Source organism: Ovis canadensis, chromosome 17 (genome assembly GCF_042477335.2).
Source record: "Ovis canadensis isolate MfBH-ARS-UI-01 breed Bighorn chromosome 17, ARS-UI_OviCan_v2, whole genome shotgun sequence".
Taxonomy (NCBI): Eukaryota; Metazoa; Chordata; class Mammalia; order Artiodactyla; family Bovidae; genus Ovis; species Ovis canadensis.
This window is the reverse complement of record NC_091261.1, coordinates 77,328,801-77,353,220: the sequence shown is the minus strand read 5'-3', so window position 1 is coordinate 77,353,220 and position 24,420 is coordinate 77,328,801. Positions and strand designations below refer to the sequence as shown.

Sequence of the window (24,420 nt, the reverse complement as noted above, 5' to 3'; positions counted from 1 at the left end):
ACGACGTGCGGACCCGGTGAGAATCCTAAATGTGGCACAAATGGAATGTATCATGGTTTTATTTTATTTTTACTGGGCAAACGATTCCTTGCGCTCTCCTTCTCTGCCCTCAGTCACTTGAGCCCGAAAGGGTTACAATCCCAAGAAGGGCTTTTTTTTTTTTTTTTTTCTGTAAGCACAAAGAACTAATATTAGCAGATTGGGGTTTCTGTAAATATTCATTGTAATCTGTGACTTGGTGAGCATCGAATTCCACCCTCCCGAGTGCTGCACATTTATAACTTGTGAATTCATAAATATTTACGAATTCACACAATCATCACTGACAAATTATTTCATCTGACAGCTCCACACAGGCTCTGCCTGGTTTCGTGAAATTCTGATCAAATCTCGCGTAAACTTCCCGGGTGACAGGCAGAGACTGAGCAAGGCAAAAAAAAAAAAAAAATCACCACCAGATCCCACAGATCCCAGTGGGGTCTTGACCGATGTTTACAGCCGCCACCCCCGCCACCCGGGCGAGAGGGAGTTTTGTTGTCTGATGGGCCGCCAGAGGTTCTCAACCCCTGTACATATATTTATGGCAACACACCTTTGAGGGCGTCAAAGAATGAGCCCTTGTCGGGAGGGATACCAGGGTGGAAAGAGACCAGGCTGGGGGCTGGACGGGCTGGGTTGGAGTCCGGAGTCGGCGGGTGGTTTCTGTGTGGTTGTTAACAGGTTTGCCGTCCTTGCCGAACTCAATTTCTCAGCTTCAAATTTGGGATCATGTTACTAAAAGCAGAAACACAACACGGCTGCTGTCACAATTGTAGATGCTGCCCATGAAACCCCAGGTCCACATCCTGCCACAGAGCAAGGGGATTCAATAAGTCCTGGCTTTATCATTACTGTTGCAAATCGTCGTCTGAATAATCACGGTCTCTGGCATGACCACGTTGTCAGTGATTTTTGAACACAGAAGGGGTTCTGCTCCCCAACCTGTTTCCTGTTTGTCATCTAAACATACTCGACAGGGACATTTCTGTGTGTGGTTTTCCATTTTTGACCCCTCCCCACCCCCCAGAAAGAAATGATGTGCTGCTACCCCCGGACTGCAGGTCATCCTAAAGGTCCATCTACCCCTTGGAGTTCTTCCATTTACCCTCTTTTTGCATGAACAAGAAATAACTTGCTTCCCTCCTCCCTTCCCCTCTGATTCAGTGGTTGAATGGCCCTGGTAAAAATGAGTTTACCTCCAGATGAACGGGAATAAATCCCTGCCATCATTCCACGGGGCTGAGTCAGGCTGCTCCAAGCCATGTATGGGCAAGAAAATCCGATTTTGGTGACAGGAGCCGGGCCTGCCTTCTGCTCTGTCTGACGCAGGCCAATCTATTAACAGAGATTATGGGATTTCGCTGGGGCTTCCCAGGTGGCTCAGTCACAAAGAGTCTGCCTGCCAATGCAGGAGACGCGGAAGGTGCAGGTTCGATCCCTGGGTCGGGAAGATCTCCAGTGTTCTTGCCTGGAGAATCCTATGGACAGAGGAGCCTGGCGGGCTGTAGTCCATGGGGTCACAAAGAGACGGACCTGGCAAAGCACACAGGTACACACAGGTTCCACTGACTCAGTGCCAGGCACAGTATTCCTACAGGGGCAGTTATAGAGGCTAAATGCTATCCTTTGGCTTAGGACTCCCTGCCAGCTTCCCCTAGCACCCCAGCAAGCCCTGCCCCTCCCACACTGCCCTCCAACTGCTCTGGATGCCTACTGTTACTTGAACACACCCAAGCTCACACCCACCCCAGGGCCTTTGCACTTCCTGTACCTTCTGCCTGAATGCCCTCCTGCCTCTCAATCTCCAAAGAGCTGAGTCCTTCTTGTCACCAAGGTCTCCTCCTTCCCCATCTTTTCAGAGAGCCCTTCCTGACCCCCTGCTTAGAGGCATCACTTTTCATGAAATCATCCTCTTTTCTCACTACCCCATATGCTTTTCTTCAAAGCCCTCATTCACGGAAACCATCTCATTCCTTGTCTTTCTTCTTTTCCACTGCCCTCCACACACTGTGAGTCCCCCCAAGAAGAAGCTTCTCTGTTACCCTCAGCTGTATCCCTATGGCCCAGAGCAGCACCCGGCACACGTGAGGCATTCAAGAAATATGTTTGGCTGAACAAGTAAATGCATGTGGTTACAGAGAGGACAGTCACAGGATGCAAACCAGATGACAGGCGAACTCTAGGCTCCACCTCACGCTTGGGCAACGTAAACCTGGATGAGCCTCAATTTCTCCATCTGTAAAATGGGCGGAGTAACTGGACACCATTCACAGTATGGAGGGACTTTCGAGACCCCAGACACATAAACGGTCCCGCTCTTCGCACGGTCTAGCTCTTCGCGTGGGGAAGAGTCGCTGACCACTATTTAATGGTTCAGATGAATACTATCTAACTGATGGAGTTCTGCATTTGGAGAAGCATGGAGACTTTAAAGACTTCCTCTGGGGACTTCCAAGGAAGCCCACACACCCTAGAGCCCACGCACTGCAACTAGAGGAAGCCTGTGGCCCACAGTGAAGACCCAACATGGCTAAAAATAAATAAATGAAAAAATTTAACACAATAAAGTACATGAATTAAAAAAAAAAACAAACCTGCATTTGTTTTAGCCCCTCCGACCTTTCCTTCCAGGTCAGACTTCCAGTACCTTCCATCTGTGTTTCTAGGGATGCCCTGAACTATTTTGAGAAAACAAACTTGCATCTTAACTGCAGGAGCGGGGCCCCTGTGGGCATGGAGGTAAGGGCAGAGGGATGTTGCCAGAGAGATGCAACAACGGGACTGAAGACAACATTCGGTAAAAACCCCACCAAGTGGAAGTTTTGCAGCATGAACTTTCCAACTGCGAAGTCTCCACCCGGGGTGTGTTTAGTGTCGCGTCTAAGTACAAGGACACGTGAGTGTGTATACATGCTTGCACACGTGCACTTACACACGGCTCACAGTTGCTTTCAGCAGAAATTAAGGGGAAAACAAAGATTTGTTTCTTCCTGAACTTTCACAGTTTCAACATCTGCCTGTTTGGGTAAATTTGACAAGGATGATCTCTTTTGTCTTCCCTCTCCTTTATGATTTTCTTTTTCCCCTCCCAAACCCAGAAATTCCGTGAGAAGTGTTTTTTAAGAGTGCTCGCTGACAAGTGTACACATGCCGTCCGCAGCCAGGGAGCAAGTGGTACAGTCGCTAACTCGCGAGACAGGAGCTAGATTACAATCATAAATAAATGATTTGCTGTCTCCTCGCATTCAGACTTGTAGCTTTTAAAGTGTGCCTGTCATCGCGGAATCAGATTTAGTCAAATGCTGTGTAACTACAAAATTATCCTATCCTTACCTTTTTATTCTCCCTATAATGGACAGTTAAATTGGATTTTCAAATTTGAAGTGCATATGTTTTTCAAATCCCCAGAGGCTGTCTATTTTTTCATTTCTAAAGCAACTCGCTAATGTTTATCATTACCACACAGAAATATTACAATTCTTAAGGGGCGCCTTACAAAATCAGCGCAGGAGAAATGTGCTTTATCGTCTCAAAATGAAACCAATTTCTCAGCTGATTTGCAATTTATTTACATGTTAGCATTTGATTTCCGGCTGATTTATAACCCCACAAGGCTCTGTCTCGGGGGTTTATTTAGAAAGCAGACGATGGTGGTCGGGGGAGGCGGCTGTGGCTCTCTGAGTAACATGGGACCTCTCCTTCCCTCTCAGGGAGCTGGCGATGCCGGTCTTGAGTCTCTTGTTTTGGTTCTATCTCTAGCGAATTCAGCGTCCCAGCCAGTGCAAATACACAGGGTACTAGGCCCAGCCACTGCATGGAGATGAGACGCCAAAAGACAGCCTTTCCAAAAGAAGCCATTACCTCCTCTGTTCTGAGCAGGATCTGGGTAGAAGAAGGGGAGAAGATGGCTGGGAAGCGGCCGAGGCTTGCATCCCTCGGCTCATTCACAAAGCTCTAATGGCAACCACGGTATCAGATTCGGAGAAGTATTAGAGTGGACGGTGGGGAGTTTACTGGAGTTTGTTGCTTCATCTGTCTGACCATTTGTCCACCGATTCATTCTTTTCTCCATCCATCCATCCAACCCTTCATCCTTCTAACCATTCACACATCCATTCCCCCATAACTCCCCCGCTAATCCATCCCTTCATCCATCCATCTATCCACTCATCTTCCCACCCACTCATGACCCACCCACATGCCCACCTACCCAACTATCCATCCATCCATCTAACATACACTGATATAGACATTCAAGATGAATGCTGCGGTTACAAAGGTGTCTGAGAAACTGACATGATCCTCGCAAAGCTCACGGTTAAGTGAAGGAGACGAACAGGTTCCTCCTCCCTGGGTCATCATGAAGCTCAAATTATTTTACACATGTAAGAGTGCTTAATAAACTGTAAGTCATCTTAAAAATATAACCTACAGGTGGAATCACGTAACAGGTTAGAAAACAGGCCCTGCTACCTTCTAGCTGCGGAACCACGGGCAAATAACTTTATCTCACCAAGCCATGATTTTCTTGTCTATAAAATGGCAGAAAGGGGTAATAATTATTATGATGTCTGCTTGGCAAGGATATGGGGAGGATTTGATGAGACAGATAACCCATATCAAATGCTCAGCGTCATGCTGGGGCCAAAGTGAGCACTTCTTCTTACTATTATGATTGTTACATATTATTGTGTTATTACATATTAATGTATGTTATTATATACGGGAAGAAAGAGTCAGTATGTCTGAGAAGATGAGAAAAGATGCTACAGCAGAAATGACTTCTGAAGTGGGTTTGTGGAGGGGGCAAGTTTTTTCTCAGGAGCCAAAAGGGATGGCTTTTCTAGCAGGGAGAGCGGCGTGCACAAAAGTCTTGTGTCTTGAGGATACACCTGAAGATTCTACAAAAGGAGAGGGACCTGGGGCTGGAGCTCGGAACCCGTGGGGCCGAGAGGAGGAAGTGCCTTTGCATGTTAGGATATGCAGCTTGGGTTTTGTCCTGGTAGGGGCGGGGGGTGTGGGACAGGCAGCCATTGGAAGCTCTTAATCAAGGGCCTGGCCCTCCCTGAGCAGCACCTTATGAAGCTCTGCTGTGCAGAGAAGAAATCTGCACACAGGAAGCCAAGGGCCTGGACCAGGGTAATATCCCCCTGAGAGCACAGTAGATTGGACGCAGCATACTGGTGCAGGGCTCGTGAGGAGGGGTGGATTCAAGAGGTGGGTCTTTAAATAGAATCAGCCAGGACCTGGGGACCAACTGGAGAAAAGAAGAGGCATAATGAGGGTTTCACCGGCCTCCGCAGGAGCACCTATCGGAGGCAGAATCCTGGGGACTGAGATGAACCTTGCTCCTCACTCTGCTTGTATCTGCCCATGCCATGCAGAGTTTCTCTGAATACATTTGCATGCATTTATGCAGCCAGCGCTCACTCCTGCAAAAGGAGCATCTCTCTCTCTCACTCTCTCTCTTCTCTTTTCGCTCCTTCCCTCCCTCCCTCCCTCCCTCTCTAAATATGTGCTCACATCCAGCATGATTCCCCTTCTGGGCAGAAAGTCAGGAGCCAGGAACTTCCCGGCACTACCAGAATGAACTTGGGTGCATCCTGTATCTCTCCTGGCTTCAGACAGGATAATCTCGTTATCTCTAGGGACTCTAACTCTAGGATCCTGGGGAGAGCGTGGGCTGACAGAGGTCTAGTCCCGTGATATATGCAATGCGTCCAATTAGGACAATTGATTTTGTAACAGAAAATCTGATTCACGTTAGCTCAAAAATGAAGGGTCCCAGATTCGTGAAGCAGAAAAGTTGGAGATTTCAGGTACTGGGTGAAACTTGGTCCACCAGTTCAGTGATGTCACCCATGAAGAACACCATTATTTTCTGTCATCTGTCTCCCATAGAGTCATTCTAAGTTTGATTACCCCCAGGCTCCTTGCAGAGCTCATAGCCATCTGCTCTTGTGTTCCCACTCAGTGAGGAGGAAAGGGAGTATCTTAGCCCCCCAAAGTCCTGAGATCCACTCTGATTGGAGAGCTCAGTTCCCATGCCCACCTCTGAGCCAATCGCTTTGGTCAGGCAGAGGAGCATCTGATAGCCTCTTCCTGGGTCACATGCTCCTGCCCCTAATTGTGGTGACTTGAGCACCTCCATACAGAAGAACCCAGGGCTTTCTGGGAAAGCGTGGATGCTGGGACAGAACCAGAACATGCCCAGGACACACGCCATGGAAGAGAACTTTCTTCCCTCTTCATTCCCAAGGAGAGAGGTTCAGTTCAGTTCAGTTGCTCAGTCGTGTCCGACTCTTTGCGACCCCATGGATTGCAGCACGCCAGGCTTCCCTGTCCATCACCAACTCCCGGAGCCTACTCAAACTCATGTCCATCGTGTCGGCGATGCCATCCAAACATCTCATCTTCTGTCATCCCCTTCTCCTCCCACCTTCAATCCCAGCATCAGGGTCTTTTCCAGTTAAGGTTCTTCACATCAGGTGGCCAAAGTATTAGAGTTTCAGCTTCAACATCAGTCCTTCCAATGAACACCCAGGACTGATATCCTTTAGAATGGACTGGTTGGATTTCCTTGCAGTCCGAAGAAACCCTCAAGAGTCTTCTCCAACACCACAGTTCAAAAGAATCAATTCTTCAGCGCTCAGCTTTCTTTATAGTCCAGCTCTCACATCCATACGTGACTACTGGAAAAACCATAGCTTTGACTAGATCGACCAACAAAGGAGAGAGGCGATAGCTTCAAAAACAGACGTGGTCTCTGAAAACTTCCTGGCTATCCATGTAAAGTGCATGGAAAAACTCAAACAGTAGTGCTGGACCCAGTGACTTTAAGTATCCAAGGTACAGCTGCTTATGAGGAGACAAAGAGAGTCAGGGTCCCTTCCAATGATCTAGGCTTTGTAGCGTCCACTTGATGGCCCAGTCCAGACCACCCGGAACTCCCTCCATCAGCCACAGGATAGGTCAGATTTGCTTCAGTAACAAACAATTCCCCAAACCTTAGTGACCTAACAAAGCAGTGCTTATTTCTCATTCTCACAAAGTTCATGGTCAGTTTGAGAGGCTCTCCGGGAGCTGTCCACAGGCAAGTCAGTAATCCAGGGAGCTTCGATCTTACAGCACCTCCATAGCACATGTGCTTGGCAGCGGGGCAAAAAAATGAGTGGAGAACCGTGCCTTGGTTCTTAATTTCTCCTGCCTGGAAGTCACACACATTCCATCTGCTTGACCATGCCCACCTGCAGGTAATTTTCCCATGTTCCCTACAGGAGCTGCGAATGTGGAAATAACAAGAGAGAAGTTAACCTGTCTTGCGAGAGGGAAAGGGGTGGCCCCTCACTAGGCGCACCTTCGCGTTCCCCCGCCAAAGGTGAGAAGGAGAAACCGTTATTATCTGCTCTCAACCAGGTGTTCCGGATTAAAGGATGAACTGCCTTCTAGCAGTTCCCGTTCAACTTGGGGAGACAAGGCCAATCATTTTTAAAAAATGGGGTGGTGGGAGAGCGATAGGGAGAAAAGTAATTTTAGAACTTGCTTCCTGAGTTTATTGTGAGGATAGAAAAGCAGATGAAGCATATGACATCCTTGGCAAGTCGCCCGGTGGGAATAAGAGCTCTATAAATACTCGCTATTATTGCCATTTTACAGATGAGGCGATCAAGGCTCCTGGTGGTGGAGCGACTCTCTTGAGGTCGTCCAGGGATGGTCACCCTGTGATCGGGTGATGCAGAGTCCTCTGTCAGCCATCTTGCCCTTGACCTCATTCACATGAGAAAACTCTCCGTCTGCCTTTCTCATTCAAAGCCTGTTAAGCGTTTCCTGACCAGCTCTGGGTACCAGGTCCTCTAATTAGCGTGGAGGGAGGCCAACCCTGATGGATCCAAAGGGGAGATGCTCTGCTACGAGCTGGCTTCTTCATCCACGTTTGGATCCTGCTGGGATCCCCTCCCCCAGCCCCACCTTGTGGGTAGCCACAGTTTAATGGTAACATTTCTCATTTCAAGGCAACGGGAGAAGCACTGTCCTACTTCGTGACCAAGACTATCTTGGAAATTCATCACACCAAGATGCCAACATTCTAAGGTGATGTACCCCATCTTTTTAAGACCCCCCCACTATTTCTCAGTTCTAGGGTTCTGGATTCAACCAGTACTGGCCACAAGAACTTCCTACAACAATGGAAATATTCTATATCAGTACCATCCAACACGGGCTTCCCTGGGGCTCAATGGTAAAGAATCTATCTGCCAATGCGGGAGATGCAGGTTTGATTCCTGGGTCAGGAAGATCCCCTGGAGAAGAAAATGGCAACTCACTCCAGGATTCTTGCCTGGGAAATCTCATGGACAGAGGAGCCAGGCGGGCTAGGGTCCGTGGGGTCACAGAAGAGTCAGACATGACCTCAACCATCCAGCATGGCAGACGCTAGCTTCACCTGGCTACTAAGCACTGAAGCGTGGCTTGTGGAAAGGAGGAGCTGGAGCTTAATTTTATTTAATTGTAATTCATTTGAGTCTAAGCAGCCACACGTGGCCAGTGGCTACTGTATTGGGAAATGCATAAGTTGAAATCCTCTTATTCCAGCTTCCTATGTGTTTTGGTTCCTGTTTGCCCACAAGAAGCACAGCTGAAGAAATTCTCCACAACACCACAGACCCAGTTTGGGTCACTTAATCTGGAATTCAGTAAAAAGAAACAGGGCTCATAGGTGTATCATTCAGATAAAAGATGTTACCTCACAGTAAGCAACCTTTAGCTCTCAGGAACAGCAAAGGTTTGTTTCTTGCTCATTCTGTGTTCATCTCCAGTTGGCAAGAAGCCTGCTCGCCATACCCCTCTGGGTATCCAGTCTAATGGGAAGTCACCTTCTTAAAAGCTGCTGATCAGAGTGCCAAAGAGGAAAGTGAGCTACGAGGGGTCTGGTGTTGGTTATTATATCTGCCCAGAATTGACAAACGTCAGCCCTGCCCCAGTTCACTGGCCGGCACCATTCACATAACTGCACAGATGCAGAAAGTGTTACCCCACATATTTTGGAAGCGAGGAAAACCAGAACGGCTGGGTCATCTACACTAATGATTACATTGTATACAAGGCTCAAAAACCCAGATAGTCATGCAAGGAAAGTACCACATTAGGAGAAAAAAAAGCAACCAGGGATACTTGAAAGAGCCCTGGACTCGGAGTCCAGAGACAAAGACCCAGCTCCTGGGGTTGGCGCTTGTTTACTCTGTGATCCTCAGTATGCAGCTCCTTCTCCCCGGGCCTCTCACATCTTTATATTCTGAAAATAATTGAATATATATAATAATTCAATATATAATATCTGTTACATATATCTATCACACACACACACAGGACCACAGGGCTTATTGTGACTTTATAGTTACTATCCTTTTCTTTATTGATTGTTCATTTGCTAAGTCATGTCTGAATTTTTGCAACCCCATGGACTACAGCATGCCAGGCTTCCCCGTCCTTCACTATCTCCCAGAGTTTGCTCAAACTCATGTCCAGTGAGTCAGCGATGCCATCCAACCATTTCATCTTCTGCCATCCCTTTTTCCTCCTGCCTCCTTTCCTCCTTCCTCCTCAATCTTTCCCAGCATCAGGGTCTTTTCTAATGAGTCAGCTCTTTACATCAGGTGGCTGAAGTGCTGGAGCTTTAGCTTCAGCATCAGTCCTTCCAATGAATATTCAGGGTTGATTTTCTTTAGGACTGACTGTTCTACACCTAATTAAACAAAAACTCTGGATCCCTGGGTTAATATTTGCTCTTTGGGCTACAACTGACCACACATATCCAATCACCACTTCTATCTAGAGAAGCTTTATTTTTCAGAGGATAAGTAATAACTTTCTCAATTGAAAGACTACATTTTCCACCTTCCTTGCATGTAAGATGGCCATGCAACAGCTTCTGACTAAAAATTGGCTAGTAGATGTTGTTGTTGGGTGTATCTTCCAGAAAAGCTCCCTTTGTAAAGGAGGCAATCTGAGCTATCACTTCTCTTTTCATCATCAGACTCTCCCTTTCTTCTAGTCTGAATGGAGGGTGTGATGGCTGGAACTCCAGCAGTCATTTTGAGAGCATTAGGATGCAAGTCACACTTTAAAGATGGTAGCACAACAGCTAGAGAGAGCCTGAATCTCTGAGGGCATCATGGAGCTACTATTCTTCTGACTTCATTTACCTGAGGAAGAAGTAATTCTCTACCATGATGATGTCATTTATATTTGGATTTTCAATTATGTCTGATCAATTCCTGATGATAAAACATTGCAAAAATTGATTGTTTTATTGAAGACCAAGAAGTGGCTCTCTTCCAGGTCTGAAAAGGAGAATATGGACCTTGGAACCACATAGACCTGAGTTCCCATTCTGCTGTTCAGCTGTGTGACCTGAGGCAGGGGACTTAGCCTCTCTGAATTCAAGTTTCTAGGACAGAGATGTTAACAAAGCACCCCTTCCTCACATGCACAGATTGTATACATGGATACATGAGACAACATCCATAGAATTCTTATTGTCTTATCGTCTGGCACATAGTAGGTGTTTAAAAAGCGGCAACAACCATAATAGCTTACATTATTTTGCGCTGACTCTGTGCCTTGTGGTGTTCTAAGAGCTTTACATGCACCAACTCATTTAATCCTCACTAAACCCCAGGAGGGCGTATTTTATCATCCTCATTTTACAGATAAGGGAACTAAAACAATAAAGTATGTGTTGAAAAATGATTTGAATATCATGCTGAAGAAATGATTGAAGACTCCAGGGGTCCCTGAATATCAGCCACTTGCTGCCCCCATGGCCTCTGCCACATCTCACTGTCACCTTATTCACTAATACTATTATCAACGTAATATTTTTCAAGTTCATTTTAGATAGAATCACTTTTAAAAATATATTCTCACTCTAAGCAATAAAATATTCCTGGAGCCACTGCAGATATATATATATATATATATATACACACACACACACACTTCACAAAGCATATGACACCACCTGCTAGAGCTAAACACACATTTCTGCTATACGCTCATGTGCTATCCTTTGGCCCAGAGATTCCAGTCCTGGATATACAAACTATAGGGAAGAAATGCTCATAACCACCCAAAGACACAAGATAGAATTTTATAGCAGCTCCTTATTCAGATAACTCAAATGCTCATCAGTAGTACAATGGTGACTTAAATTGTGATATATTCCTTCAATGGAATACTACTCAACAGTACAAAGTACAAACTCCTGATTCATGCAACAACAGGATGAAGACTTAACACTGGGGGAACGCTTGATACCAAGGGGTAAATCTATTCGTTTAAGGTTCAGAAGTGGGACAGAAGATGCAGAGGTCAGGACAGTGGTTACATCAGGGCGGGTGTTAGCAGGGAGGAACACAGGGGTCCTGCCTGGGGGTCTGGAAGCGGGCCACATCTTGAGCCGGGCGGTGAGCATGCACGCGCAAAATTTACTTGAGTTCTTAGCTGCTTCTTGGTGCCCTTTGCTATAATTAAGTTACACCTCAATAAAAAGTCTATTAAAATTTGTTCAAAAGGATCAAGTGAGTCATGGGGCTGCATGCAATCATCCCACCCACGGGGAAGCAGAGTGTTCCCCACAAGAGGCGGGATGTTCTTGGTAAATGTCAACTCAGCAGGAGACGCAGTGGCCCCCGGGACCAACACCTACAGGAGAACCAGCCACTTCCATGCCACATCCCCGGTCATCCTCAGGCTCCCAGAAGAGGACTAGGCTCTTGGCTGCTGAACCCTCTGTCCCAAGGCTCTGCCAGTTACAACCCAGCTCCTGACCTGGCAGCTGCCAGCTCCTTGCTGCTTGCCCCTTGACGCTGGCTCTTGCTCAGTCTGCCTCTTTCTCCCTCCCTGGCTCCACTATCTTGCAGCAAACTTCAAATGAGGGTGTTTGCTTTGGCCACATGTTAAAACGGAAGCGTATCCTGACCTACAAGGGGACTCTTCTTTGCGGAGCCCAGTGGGTGGAGAAGCAGAGGAGGAGCAAGGGAAGGTGAAAGATGGGGAGGTAGGATCTTGAAGCATGCCACGCCACTTTAGGAAGGATGGAGAAAGGTGTTGAGAAGGGGTAATGTCGGGAGCAAGGTCATGTACCTCATTCACCTTCAAAGCCTCCGTGTCCACATGCACGCGCGCGTGTGTAGACAGAAAGGGAGAGAGAGAGACAGTAAGACAGAAAAAGAAGGAGACACTGACAAAGGGGGGCAGAGAGAAGATACAGAGGAAGACGGAGCACGCATTTTCTCTGATACACAACCTCTTTCCCACTGCTTTTCAGACTCATGAAAATATCTGAGACCACTCCTCCCAAGTCAGCCAATTCATTGGCTACAAAATATTAAAAGACAGCTGAAGAATTTAAGTAAGACAAGGTTAACCAACAGTCTACAGTTCTATGTCAATTTGTCCCCACCTTCCCCCTCAGCATGAGCCTTGTGAGGCCAAAAGAGAGAGAGAGAGAGAGAGCCAAGCAGGGGGCTGATCGGTGTGGCGCCCCTGGCCTGTGCCCCCCGGGGTTGGGGATCTTCCCCCCTCCACAGCCAGGTCACCTCTAAGGCTATGTGTGGGCTGAATGCCAAACATCAGGCCCGAGAGGGGCTGAGGTTGCTCAGAGACACACAGCAAAACATTCCTTCCTTCATCCAACACACCCTTCCTGGATCTCTTCCAAGTGTCCATCTCTACCCTGGCTGCTGGGGACGGAGAGGTGACTATCTATCCGCTGGCCCTCAGGCCTAGTCAGGAAGGGGGAGAACAAATTAAATCTGCAATTCATTTCTGAGCATGCACAGCAAATGTAAAAGTAGAGCAGACGTGTGAGTGGAGAAGCATAACTTACCCTGCACAGGCTTGAGATGGTTCGCTCCTAAAGGCTCCCAGAGGAAGGTGGCATTAGCAAGGGAAGAAGGGACGCACCAGGCTGTAGGAATGACATGTGCCAAGGAGATCTAGAGTCTGAAAGAGTGAGATGGATTGAGGGAGCTCGTTTGGCAGGGAGCTCTGTGTTTGGCATGCTGTGTCTCACTGGACCCTGCTTGATGAGTTAGTATTATACCCATTTCCTGGATGTCAAAACTGAGACCTTAGTCCTGGAGAAATTTGCCCAAGATCATGAAACTGCTAAGTTCTCTCTGGGGTTCACATTCTTATTTCTCTAATCCAGAACTTGTGATCTTTAAAAACAAGATTTAACTCTGTATCTTTTTTTTTTTTTTCTTTTCTTTGCCACACCTTGAGGCATGTAGGATCTTAGTTCCCTGACCAGGAATCAAACCCATGTCCCCTGCCTGGGAAGCACGGAGTCTTAACCGCTGGACCACTATGGAAGTCCCTAACTCTGTACCTTGGGACATTCTGGTCTTCTTCCCTTAAAGGACCCGCCCCTTCCCAAACCCAGGTGTGTTGATGAGAGTTCTCATTGCTCCAGTTCCAGCGCTTAATTCTGCATGCTATGTGGCTGCCTGGTATATTCAAGATGGCTGCCCTGGGTTAAATTCTAGAATTGATTAGCAATGTCTGCCCTGGGCACTGGTTTAAGGAACAGTGGTACACACACCATGGGCTAGTGGCTTCATGAGAGAGTTTCATTTCTGTCTGGGCTTTCAGGACAAAATTTCCCATCCACGAGTGGCCCTCATTACGCAGGAAGGAAGCTGAGATTTTTATAAGGAAGGGTGACTTGTTTACTAGCTGGGAATCCTTCAGGGAGAAAGAACCTTGCCTCTCACTGGGACCTGATCTTGAAAGTCCTTCGGTATCACCTAGCCTGATACCCTTTCTCAAGCCCTGCTCCCTCCCACCACCTCTCTCTGGCTCTTCTTATACAAAGCATTTTCTCCGCATTCCATCTACTGGGGTTTCACGCAGTCAGAACTGCAGAAAGGAACAGTCCTACGCAAAGGTAACCACCTCATTTCTAACGGGAAGCATAGCCATGAATCAAGCCAGCAAATATCCTCAATCCAAACCCACCCCCCTCTCCACTTCTTCCAAGGGAAAAGGGAGGGGGGAAATCTTTGAGAAAACTGGCCCCGCCATCAACACGCTTCAGACCCTCTCTCGTCTGGCTCAACACCCCAAGTGGGAAACCAGTCGGCACACACCACCAGAAATAAAAAAAAAAAGAAATTCTAACAAGACATTAATAGATAAATAAAAATAGCTTCCACAAGAAATGATGAGGAGTCATGCAACAAAATGATTTCTTTCTGTACGCGTAAACTCATGAATAATCAAATCGCACAGTCCCCAAAGGAGCCAGGCGCGGGTCTTGTCAACCTCATCCCATTCTCCTTCTGGAAGGTCACCTCAAACCTTGGCGGGCCTGGGTGGTTCTGCCCCTCACGTCTCCTCCCCACCCCTCACCTTCTCCCAGCAGCACCCCCACCTCTTCCTGAGAGGGGAGAAATTAATTCCCAGTGCTATGGAAACGTGCAGGAAATCTGAATGGAAGGCCGGGGCCGATGCTCCTGAATCATGAAGCAGAAAGGGGAGTTCAATAAAATATTGGGGGGGTCCCCAGGCCACAGATTTTTTGAGACAAACCAGAGCCCTTGCTTCAAGCTTCTTGAGAGTCACATTTTAACCTACCAGCTGCCTCGAGAAGCTAAAAGATCTTCCCTGCCTTTTTTCTTCTCCCTTAAAAAAATTTTTTTTATTTTTTTATTTTCCCTCATGTGTTAAGGGAGGGAGCAGTGACGGGGACAAGTGACAGCTCGCTAATTATTCCCTCACTGCCACTGCTGTTCTGGCTTTGGACGCACTGCTCATTTCTGCCCGTCTTTGCACTGAATAATGCATGGGTCCCTATCTGTATTCAAGCGGCACCTCCGGGGACCGCCAGCCTAACTAGCTGATAACTGATTCAGTTTGTAAGCAGGGCCTCTGGGAGTTGCAAGGAAAAGTAGCCAAGAACAAATTTAACACTTCTTTCTCATTTCTTCAGAACATCAAGAAGAGGCAGGTGGGGAAGCGGCTGGGGATGCATGCTGGGTCCTTGAAAGGTACTTGACCTCAAGTTGGGGGGAAAGAGCACCTTGGCCCCAGCTGGGGGAGAGGTTATACTGGTGAAGATGATGAAAATGTGATGAAAATAGTTAAGAGTAGTTGAAGGCTTACTATGTGCCTACCTTTTCACTAAACACTTTGCATGCACCCTCTCATTTATCATCACAAGAATCCCTTCCTGGCAACGTATTGGCAGGTGTATTGGTTAGCTATTAGCAGGATAATGCTGCATAACAAATGCCCCCCCCCATCACAGAGAGGGGGCAAACACATTTCCAGCCTTTGCCTGCATCATGTCTGCTAACAGCCCACTGGCCAGAGCAGATCACACAGGCGTGTCCAGAGTCTAGGAGGAGAGAGGAAGCCAGTACTGCCCACATGAGTCCGTGGGTCGGGTGTGGGTGTCTAATACTGTTACAGGGAAGTAAAGAGTTAAGTACCGAGAAGGAGACTCCAGAACAATCCCTCCTGGGAATCAATACCTCTCAACCCACAGCCCCAAGCAAATTCAACTTTTGCAAAAAGACATAGCCTTTGATCTCCAGACTGGGCTCTTCATTAAATGATGTCAGACGCCTACACGCAAATGACATTGACCACCAAAATGGCAAATCCTTGGCCAGTGTCTAAGTGATCTACATGTATTGACTCATTTTCTCCTCTCAATAACCCATTAAGGTAGGTGCTATTATTACCGTTTTACAGGTGAAGAAACAAGCAGAGAGGCTAAGCAATTTGCCTGAGGTCACACAGCCAGTAGGTGGCAAAGCCAGGATCGGAACCCAGGCTGGCAGCAGAGAGCAAGCTCTGATCCGTGATAGGTGAAAATGGGCCGTCACATAGGAGGGTGGGTTTTGGATGCAATGGATGTTGTAGTTGAAATGGCAGAGTGCAGTTGGCTCTGAGACATATAAACGGGCAGGGTCAGGTTGGTGCCTGAGCCAAGGCCAACCAGTCCCTGAAGGCCTGCACACACGCCGCTGGTCCCTTCCAATGGGTGACGTGTTCCGAAAGCTGCTGGTGGAATTGCTGACCCCCTGCCACCTGGCCAGGCGGACCCAGGCACCTTCAGAAACCATGGGCACTGGGGGCTCAGCTGACTGTCCACCATCTTAATGCTCCTCTCACAATGCTTGCTCTGGGGACCGCCACGCTCCTTTATCCCAACTCCTTTCCCATCTAGATCGGGTGATGGCAGACAACAGACGTAAGGCCGGCTATTATTTCATGAAGGGTGATGAGACTGGGTACAGATCCACCTGCTTGGATGTCAAATAATCGCGAATATGGTCCACTTTGAGAATTAGGAATTTACTCCTGAACCAGATGAAAAGATACCCAGTCCGGAGGTCATGGGCCGTTCAGACTTGCACAGCTTTGGTCCTTGGAGCTGCGCACAGTGCCTGGGGCATTGTAGGGGCTCCGTGATTCACAGGTGAATGGCTGGGTGAATGGACGCTCACCCGTGCAACCCATGCCTTCCAGATGAGAGGCGAAGGCTTGGAGAACTGACGCTATTTAACGAGAACCACTCCTTTTGTGGAGGGTTTCTTTATGAGCACCTACTATGTGTCAGGCATGGTTAGCGGCTGTCGCGGTCCGGTGAACACCCAGCACAGCGTCAGGTGGAGAGGAATGAGACAGAGAAAGGAGGGTGGGAGCGACGGCGGCTGGTACAGGTGTTCTCCGGCTTCCCAGGTGCCGTCAGTGGTAAAGAACCTCCTGCCGATGCAGGAGACACGGCGTTGATCCCTGGGTTGGGAAGATCCCCTGGAGGAGGGCATGGCAACCCCCTCCAGTATTCTTGCCTGGAGAATCTCATGGACACAGGAGCCTGGCTGGTTACAATCCATAGGGTCGCAAAGAGTCAGACATGACCGAAGCGACCCAACACACACACACACACACACACACACACACACACACACACAAGTTCTCACCTCCTAACCTGTGCCAAGCACTGAGCTGGTCCCTTACTTATCTGATCGCCTGAAGAGCTCCCCCAGCATCCTGTGAGGCAGCTTATTTCATCATTATACCCATTTTACAGACGAGCAACAACCGAGGCTCCGAGAAGAGAGATGTCTTCCCACATACATGAGACCAGAGGTTAGCACCCAGGTCGGCCTGAGCTGTCTGAGCAGGGCAGGACGTGGGTACCCCTCAGCACCACCAACCCCCCCAGGCTAGTGGGTCAAGGATGCTGGACTCTAGGTGGGAAGCCGCTCGAGGTCCCTGCAGCTGTCACCTGCCCAGGAGCACATCTGCATTTAGCCGCCCAAGCCTGTCTGCTGGGGCGACATGGGGTTCGCTGTCAGAAGCCGCATGTCAAGGCGGCAGCCGGGGAGGCAGGCGGGCTGTTGGCAGGTGGCTTAAAATAGCAGCGTCCTCCCGGCGGCAGGAGCTCCGTTCTCCCGGCCGAGAACACTCGGGAAGAAGATTTCTCAGGCTGGCAGCCACCCCCTTGCTGGGGGGCTCCTGGCAGAAAAACTGTGTTCGATGCAAGGTGCCCCCTTGCTCCTAGGATGAAAGCCAAACTCCAGAACTTTCCTGAGTTGCCCCTCACTCCCAGCTCTGTTCTCACACCCCTTCCGCTGGTCACCCCCACCAAGCTGCATCCAAGACACCCCTTGTCCCTGGCTGCCTAAAAGGCCCTCCCTGATATCTTCTCTGCCTGGAAAATGTACGGAATACAATGGATTCAATATGACTTGAGCTTGAGCAAACTCCAGGAGACAGCGAAGGAGAGGGGAGCCTTGAGCACTGCAGTCCATGGGCTCGCAGAGTCGGACAGGACTTTTAGACTGAACAAGAACCACAACAATATATGTCCGTGGGAATCACTGACAAGGTACTGAAATCTTTTCCTTCAAGCTCAGCTCACTTGCCAGTGATTGGGAGCCTTCTAGATTCTCCCAGGAGCAGAAATCCTTCCTTCCTCCAAGGCGTATAGCCCGTGCTCAGATCGGAACTGGAAACACCCTGGTTTTCGGCTCCCTCCAACCTTTCTGACTGAATAGAATGTTACACCAGAAAGAGTCGCATTGTTCAACCTGGGCTGGCAGGTGACTGGCACACGGGGCAGACCTCTCCTAGCCGTGTACATGGCAGACATTACTAATCAATCATAGCATCCTTTCTTCCCCAGCCCTGGGGCGCCTAGGCGACCGTGTGCAATTGGCTGGAGTTGGCACCAAGATGATGCCTCAATGGCTTCTCACTTGCAAGTGTCATTGACTACAGCCTTTTGATAAACGGCCTCCAGAAGCTTGTCTTCAGGGCTGCCTCGGCCATCAGACTGGGAGGCTCTTGAGGGCACGACTATGACATTTATTTCAGCATCTCCTCCTCTCGGCACAGAGCCTGGCGAAAACTACGCTCTGAAGAAATGTCTGCTCAGAGGGGGAACCTGGGGACCAGGGAGAACGCATCAGGCAGTGCTGACAGACACAGAAACACCTCGCTGAGGCTCCTCCAGGCCCTGGGACTCTCCTGGGTCCTCCTTCCTGCTCTCTGTCCTCTGGTCTTCGGGAAGCAGAGTCCAGAGCCCCCGAAACCCAAACCACAGGCTCGTCAAGATCAGCCCCAACTCAAACAATGGTTTCCCCATGACTGACTGCACAGAGATGCCAGGGCAAAGATCAAAGCTGTTCAGAAGGAGACAGTGGGAGGGAGCGAAAGCGTCTCACCAGACCCTGTGCCATCCCTGCACCTCGGTGTCTCATTCTAAAACGTGGATAATACCGCTTACCCGTAGGACTGCTGCAGATGCTGAGCAGAAAGTCCTCTCTGGTGTCCAGCGGGAGTTAGGGTGAGAATGCTGATGGCGATGATGATTTTACCAAGTCACTCACGGAAACTCCCTAGGGAGAAATGCCTTCGGAGAAACCCGAGCTCCAGCCTCCGCCGGTTCCCACCTTCGTGGGACCTCCCACTCCTGGAAAAGGTGCCAGGAAGAAGGAGGCAGCCCTCACCCCACTTCCAGAAGAGGGGGGCTGTGAGTCCCTCGGCAGAGGGAAGGGAGGGAGCCCTTTCTCTGGGGATAGTATGTCCTGCCAAGATCACTCTTGATCTCGTTTTATAGCTGGGAAACATTAAGACCCTTGAAACAATGGAACTAGCCTAATCCCATGGAGTAACAATCCTGTGGAAAATTCTGAAAGAGACGGGAATACCAGCCCACCTAACCTGCCTCCTGAGAAATCTGTATGCAGGTCAGGAACCAACAGTTAGAACTGGACATGGAACAACAGACTGGTTCCAGATAGGAAAAGGAGTGTGTCAAGGCTGTATATTGTCACCCTGCTTATTTAACTTCTATGCAGAGTACATCATGAGAAATGCTGGGCTGGAAGAAACACAAGCTGGAATCAAGATTGCCGGGAGAAATAGCAATAACCTCAGATATGCAGATGACACCACCCTTATGGCAGAAAGTGAAGAGGAACTCAAAAGCCTCTTGATGAAAGTGAAAGTGGAGAGGGAAAAAGTTGGCTTAAAGCTCAGCATTCAGAAAACAAAGATCATGGCATCCGGTCCCATCACTCCATGGGAAATAGATGGAAAAACAGTGGAAACAGTGTCAGACTTTATTTTTTGGGGCTCCAAAATCACTGCAGATGGTGACTGCAGCCATGAAATTAAAAGATGCTTACTCCTTGGAAGAAAACTTATGACCAACCTAGATAGCATATTCAAAAGCAGAGACATTACTTTGCTGACTAAGGTCCATCTAGTCAAGGCTATGGTTTTTCCTGTGATCATGTATGGATGTGAGAGTTGGACTGTGAAGAAGGCTGAGCACCGAAGAATTGGTGCTTTTGAACTGTGGTGTTGGAGAAGACTCTTGAGGGTCCCTTGGATTGCAAGGAGATCCAACCAGTCCATTCTGAAGAAGATCAACCCTGGGATTTCTTTGGAAGGAATGACGCTGAAGCTGAAGCTCCAGTACTTTGGCCACCTCATGCGAAGAGTTGACTCATTGGAAAAGACTTTGATGCTGGGAAGGATTGGGGGCAGGAGAAGAAGGGGACGACTGAGGATGAGATGGCTGGATGGCATCACTGACTCGATGGATGTAAATCTGAGTGAACTCCAGGAGTTGGTGATGGACAGGGAGGCCTGGCGTGCTGTGATTCATGGGGTCACAAAGAGTCAGACATAACTGAGCGACTGAACTGAACTGAACTGAAAAATCCTCTGCATCTGAACCTGGGATCTGTTGATTCCAGTGCCCTTGGTTTTTGCACAGAACCATTCTACCTTGTTGGAAAGGTACCCACCCCGATTACTCACTCACCCATTTGCCTTCTTGGGTTTTACCGAGCATGCTCTGGAGGACTTCACAGTCTAGTGGTGGTCGGGGAGGCGGGGGAGATGGAGGGTGACCTGACATGCCGTAAAATTATTTCAGCATCATAAGAAGAGTGTTTGAGCTGAGTTTGGGGAAAATTTTGCAGGAGGAGTGTGTAGGTTGGGTTTTTCAGTATGAACAGGAGTTCATTAGGGGGCCCTAACTGGAGGAAGGGCATTTTGGGCAGAGGAGATGGGGTAGGAGCAAAGGCAGGGAATCCATGCAAAAGCATGATGTGCTTGGAGACCGTTTAGCAGAACTGAGCATCCCATCTTAGAGCGTATGGTGGTGCAGCTGCAGGAGGCAAGGCCAGGAGATAGATCAAACTGGAGCCTAGAGGTCCTCCCACGGCATTTGTGCTTTTCCCTGTGGGCAGGGGAGTCACGAAGGCGTGTTCCAGTTCCACTGTTTATGACGCAGCTTCCATGTCCACTTCCTCTCAGCTGCCTGGCAGTGGGCTGCTCTCACCAAGGCCAAGGGGAGACGTGGCATGGGGCAAGGATCAGCATGGACCTTCCCGCAAGGACAGCCGCTCTCCCAAAGAAACCGTGCCCACCCGGAATTTAAACCACCGAGACTCAGAAGCACAGAATCCCGTTTGACCTCTCCAACTCACGGATGCCACAGTTTAGGGAACTGTAGCATTCATCTATTTGACCCATCATTTGGTTAATAAAGTTGAAAAGCCCCCAGCAGATAGGGTGCTGTGCTGAGTTGCTCAGTCGTGTCTGACTCTTTGCAACCTCATGGCTCCTCTGTCCATGGGATGCTCCAGGCAAGAACACTGGAGTGGGTCACCATGCCCTCCTCCAGGGGATCTTCCCGACCCAGGGATGGAACCCGCGTCTCCTGCATCTCCAGCACTGGCAGGCAGACTCTTTACTGCTAAGCTTCCTGAGAGGCCCATAGAAGACAGTGTATCCGTCAGTTATTGCTGTGAAACAAACCACCCCAAATCAGTGAGTTATATCAGCAATCACCTACTGATTGGCTACTTGTCTGGGACTCATCTTGGCTGGACTCACTGGTGCCTCTCCTGGTCACCCGGGGTTCTGCTCTAGACTGGGCCTGTCTCTTCCTCCTCTTGGGACCAGCAGGGAGTTAGCAGTGGGTTGCGGGTGGGGAGAGGTGAGGGAGCAAGGGATTGTAGATGACCTTCTAGAGAAGTTTGGCCCTGAGGACACAGAATCTGGGAAGAGGGCCGCTGCACTCACTCAGGGGTTCCTGAGGGGTGAGCTGGGGCTTGCGCCAGTAGGGTCCCCAGCCCTGATTGGGGTGGGCAGAATCAGGAGCACCCAGACACGGTCGTGTCTGGATGGGAGAAGTCTCATTTGGATTGGCGGGTCCCTGTGGTCCAATGGATGCTTGAGGCTGTGGCCACCTCATCCAGCGGTCAAGACCCCACCCCAGGTCCACTTTGCTCAGCGGCCCTACCCTCAGGGCCACTCACCCAGCTGCGAGAGGAAGCGAGCTCCCCGCTTCCCTCAGCAGCAACCCCCTTGGGGAGGAGAGAGCAGATAGCAGAACCGTGCTATTTACAAGCTTTCAAATGGGTTATTGAATCATAAACCGAAATCACAGGCTGTAACCAAATCAGCAAGGACCAGATTCAATAAAGTGAAAAGGGAGGGGGAATAAAAATCCCACCTAGAAGCTTGTTAAAGCCTTCTCTGCCTCTCCTGGCCCCGCTCTCTGAACGTCTCATTGTTTCTGGTGAATAAACCCAGCCTGGTCTGGTTTGATGCCGGAGCTATTAATTCCATATGTGGTTTATGAGTGGAGGAAAAGGCCGTCATTACGTGCCATTGGAACTTGAAAAGAACCCAACGGGCGCTTCATCTCCGCCTTGCTGGGGCGGCTGCAGCCTCTGCCGAGTTGGGAGTGTCTCAAATTCTAACGCATGAAAACTTTTAGGGTGGGGGGCATGCACCCCACCATTCTGTGGTGACTGTGAAGTCTCCATGTATGGGGGGGGTCTCCATTTAAGGAAGTCCTGGGGTCAGTCAATGACCTTCTGTGAGGCCATATATATGTGTACAGGACTTAATAGTGTATAAAGCACTTTTGTGTGTCTTTCGGAATTATGATGAAAACTCAGAATGCACGGGCTTCCCAGGTGGCGCCAGTGGTAAATAACCAATGCAAGAGACATGGGTTCGATCCCTGGGTCAGGAAGATCCCCTGGAGGAGGGCATGGCAACCCACTCACATATTCTTGCCTGGAGAATCCCATGGACAGAGAAGCCTGGCAGGCTACAGTCCCTACGGTCACAAAGAAACGGACACGACTGCAGCAACTGAGCACGCAGGCCCATGGCGTTGGAGTCTGTACCCGTTTGCGCCACAGCCCCACTGTTACCGCTGACCCTGCCTCTCCATTAAATGAAGTAATGTGATAGTCAGACATTGGAAAAACTAATGACCATCACATCATTGGGTATTCCAGAGGATGTTAATACTTCATCGTGCAAAAGGAGGACTCCGGTTAACAGTGACAAAAAGCCATCCCCCGCAGGGCTGGTAAGTCGCCTGAGCACTGAGATCCACCCTCACAGCAAGTCCACCTGACCCAGGCCCCCAGGCCTGCCCTGCTTCCTGCACTTACTCTCCAATCAAACCAACTCTTCTTCGGTTGGTGAATATCCCCTACGCACTTTCATGCCCCTGGGTCTTAGCACAAAGCCTTCCTGATGCCTGATTTTCTTTCCTTCCTATGGACTAGTAGCAAACAGATACTTAGAGATTCAGCTCAAAAACCACCTCCTTCTTGAAGCCTCTCAAGACTTCCCCTGAGAGCAGAATGAATTCTTTCTCTGTGCTTCCTGCAGTTGGAGGGAATTCTCCTTGTATCTTTACCAACCCTCGGTTCTCATGACAGGTCTGTGTGTCTGTCTCCTTCACCAAGAGCTCCTTGAGGGCAGGAATAGGCATGTATTCATTTCCATGGGATCTGAAGAAATGGTGACTGAAGGAATGAAAACTGCAGTTTCTGCCCTGGCTGGACTACAGGGAGACCCAAATCCTGGTCCAGGCTGGGCCACGGCCTCCCCGTGTTCTCTTGGAAAAGGCCTGTTGCTTTTGAGCACCTCAGTTTCCCCATCTGTCAGCTGAATGACAGTGTGGATGAGTTGGCCTCCAAGAGCCTTCCATGGCTGCTGATTCTTCCTCATCCCTTCCCCGACCCCACCCCCTCTCTCAGGGACCCCATCGCAGCGATCCAGCTCCCCTGTACCCTTCTCTCCGTGACCCCCATCTCCCCACCCGCCAGCAGGTCCTGGAGGTCTTCCTGCCAAAAGCCGTCTCGAAGCTGTCTCCTCCCCCCCCATTTCCCTCGGCCTCCCCGGTGCCAGCCGCCCCCATCTCTTGCCTGGAGGCTTGCAGTAGCCGTAACTTGCCAGCCCCCTTCAGCCACTGCACTCTCAGCAATACGTGAGATCTTTCAAAACACACACTCGGTCGCGTCTCAGCCCTGACGAGCCCCTCCCACACCTCCTCTGGCCCCCAGGCTTGGACCAGAGATCTTCCGGAAGGGGAGGGCCGGCCCCCTCCACCACAGCATGCTCCTGCCCAAACTCTCCGTGGCTCCGGCCACGTGGACCTTCTTCCTGTGATCTGTCTTACCCTGCTTGGTCCACATGCCAGCCTCCGAACACGGCGTTCCCTCTGTCTGGAAAGTTCTCAGCCCTCTCCCCATGATCAGATTTCAGCCTGATTATCAGAAGCACTAATCTGAGGAAGCTCAGGGAAGCCCACAGGACCTCCCCAGACCACACGGGGTGTTCCAAGCTCTCTTTCCTCCCCCGTCACAGTTCTTATCCCAGTTTCCAGTTTAATTTTACTCTGGAGATTTTGCCATACATGTGTCTCCACCCCTGGACCGCGAGCCAGACAAAGGAATGACAACCTCCCCAGACACCGCCCCCCCCCCCACCAGCCCCATCTCATGATATCTGCACCATCCAGGCCTGTGC

The 24,420-nt window shown here is 49.4% G+C and overlaps 1 long non-coding RNA gene across 1 annotated transcript; it reads right to left on the bottom strand.

The window, feature by feature from the left end:
• Positions 1 to 24,111, bottom strand: LOC138422933 (uncharacterized). Its single transcript, XR_011250065.1, has 3 exons — positions 24,071 to 24,111; positions 1,236 to 1,572; positions 1 to 774 (listed from the first exon to the last, which is right to left on the bottom strand). It is a non-coding gene; the product is annotated as an uncharacterized lncRNA (long non-coding RNA).
• Between the last annotated feature and the right edge of the window lie 309 nt (positions 24,112 to 24,420).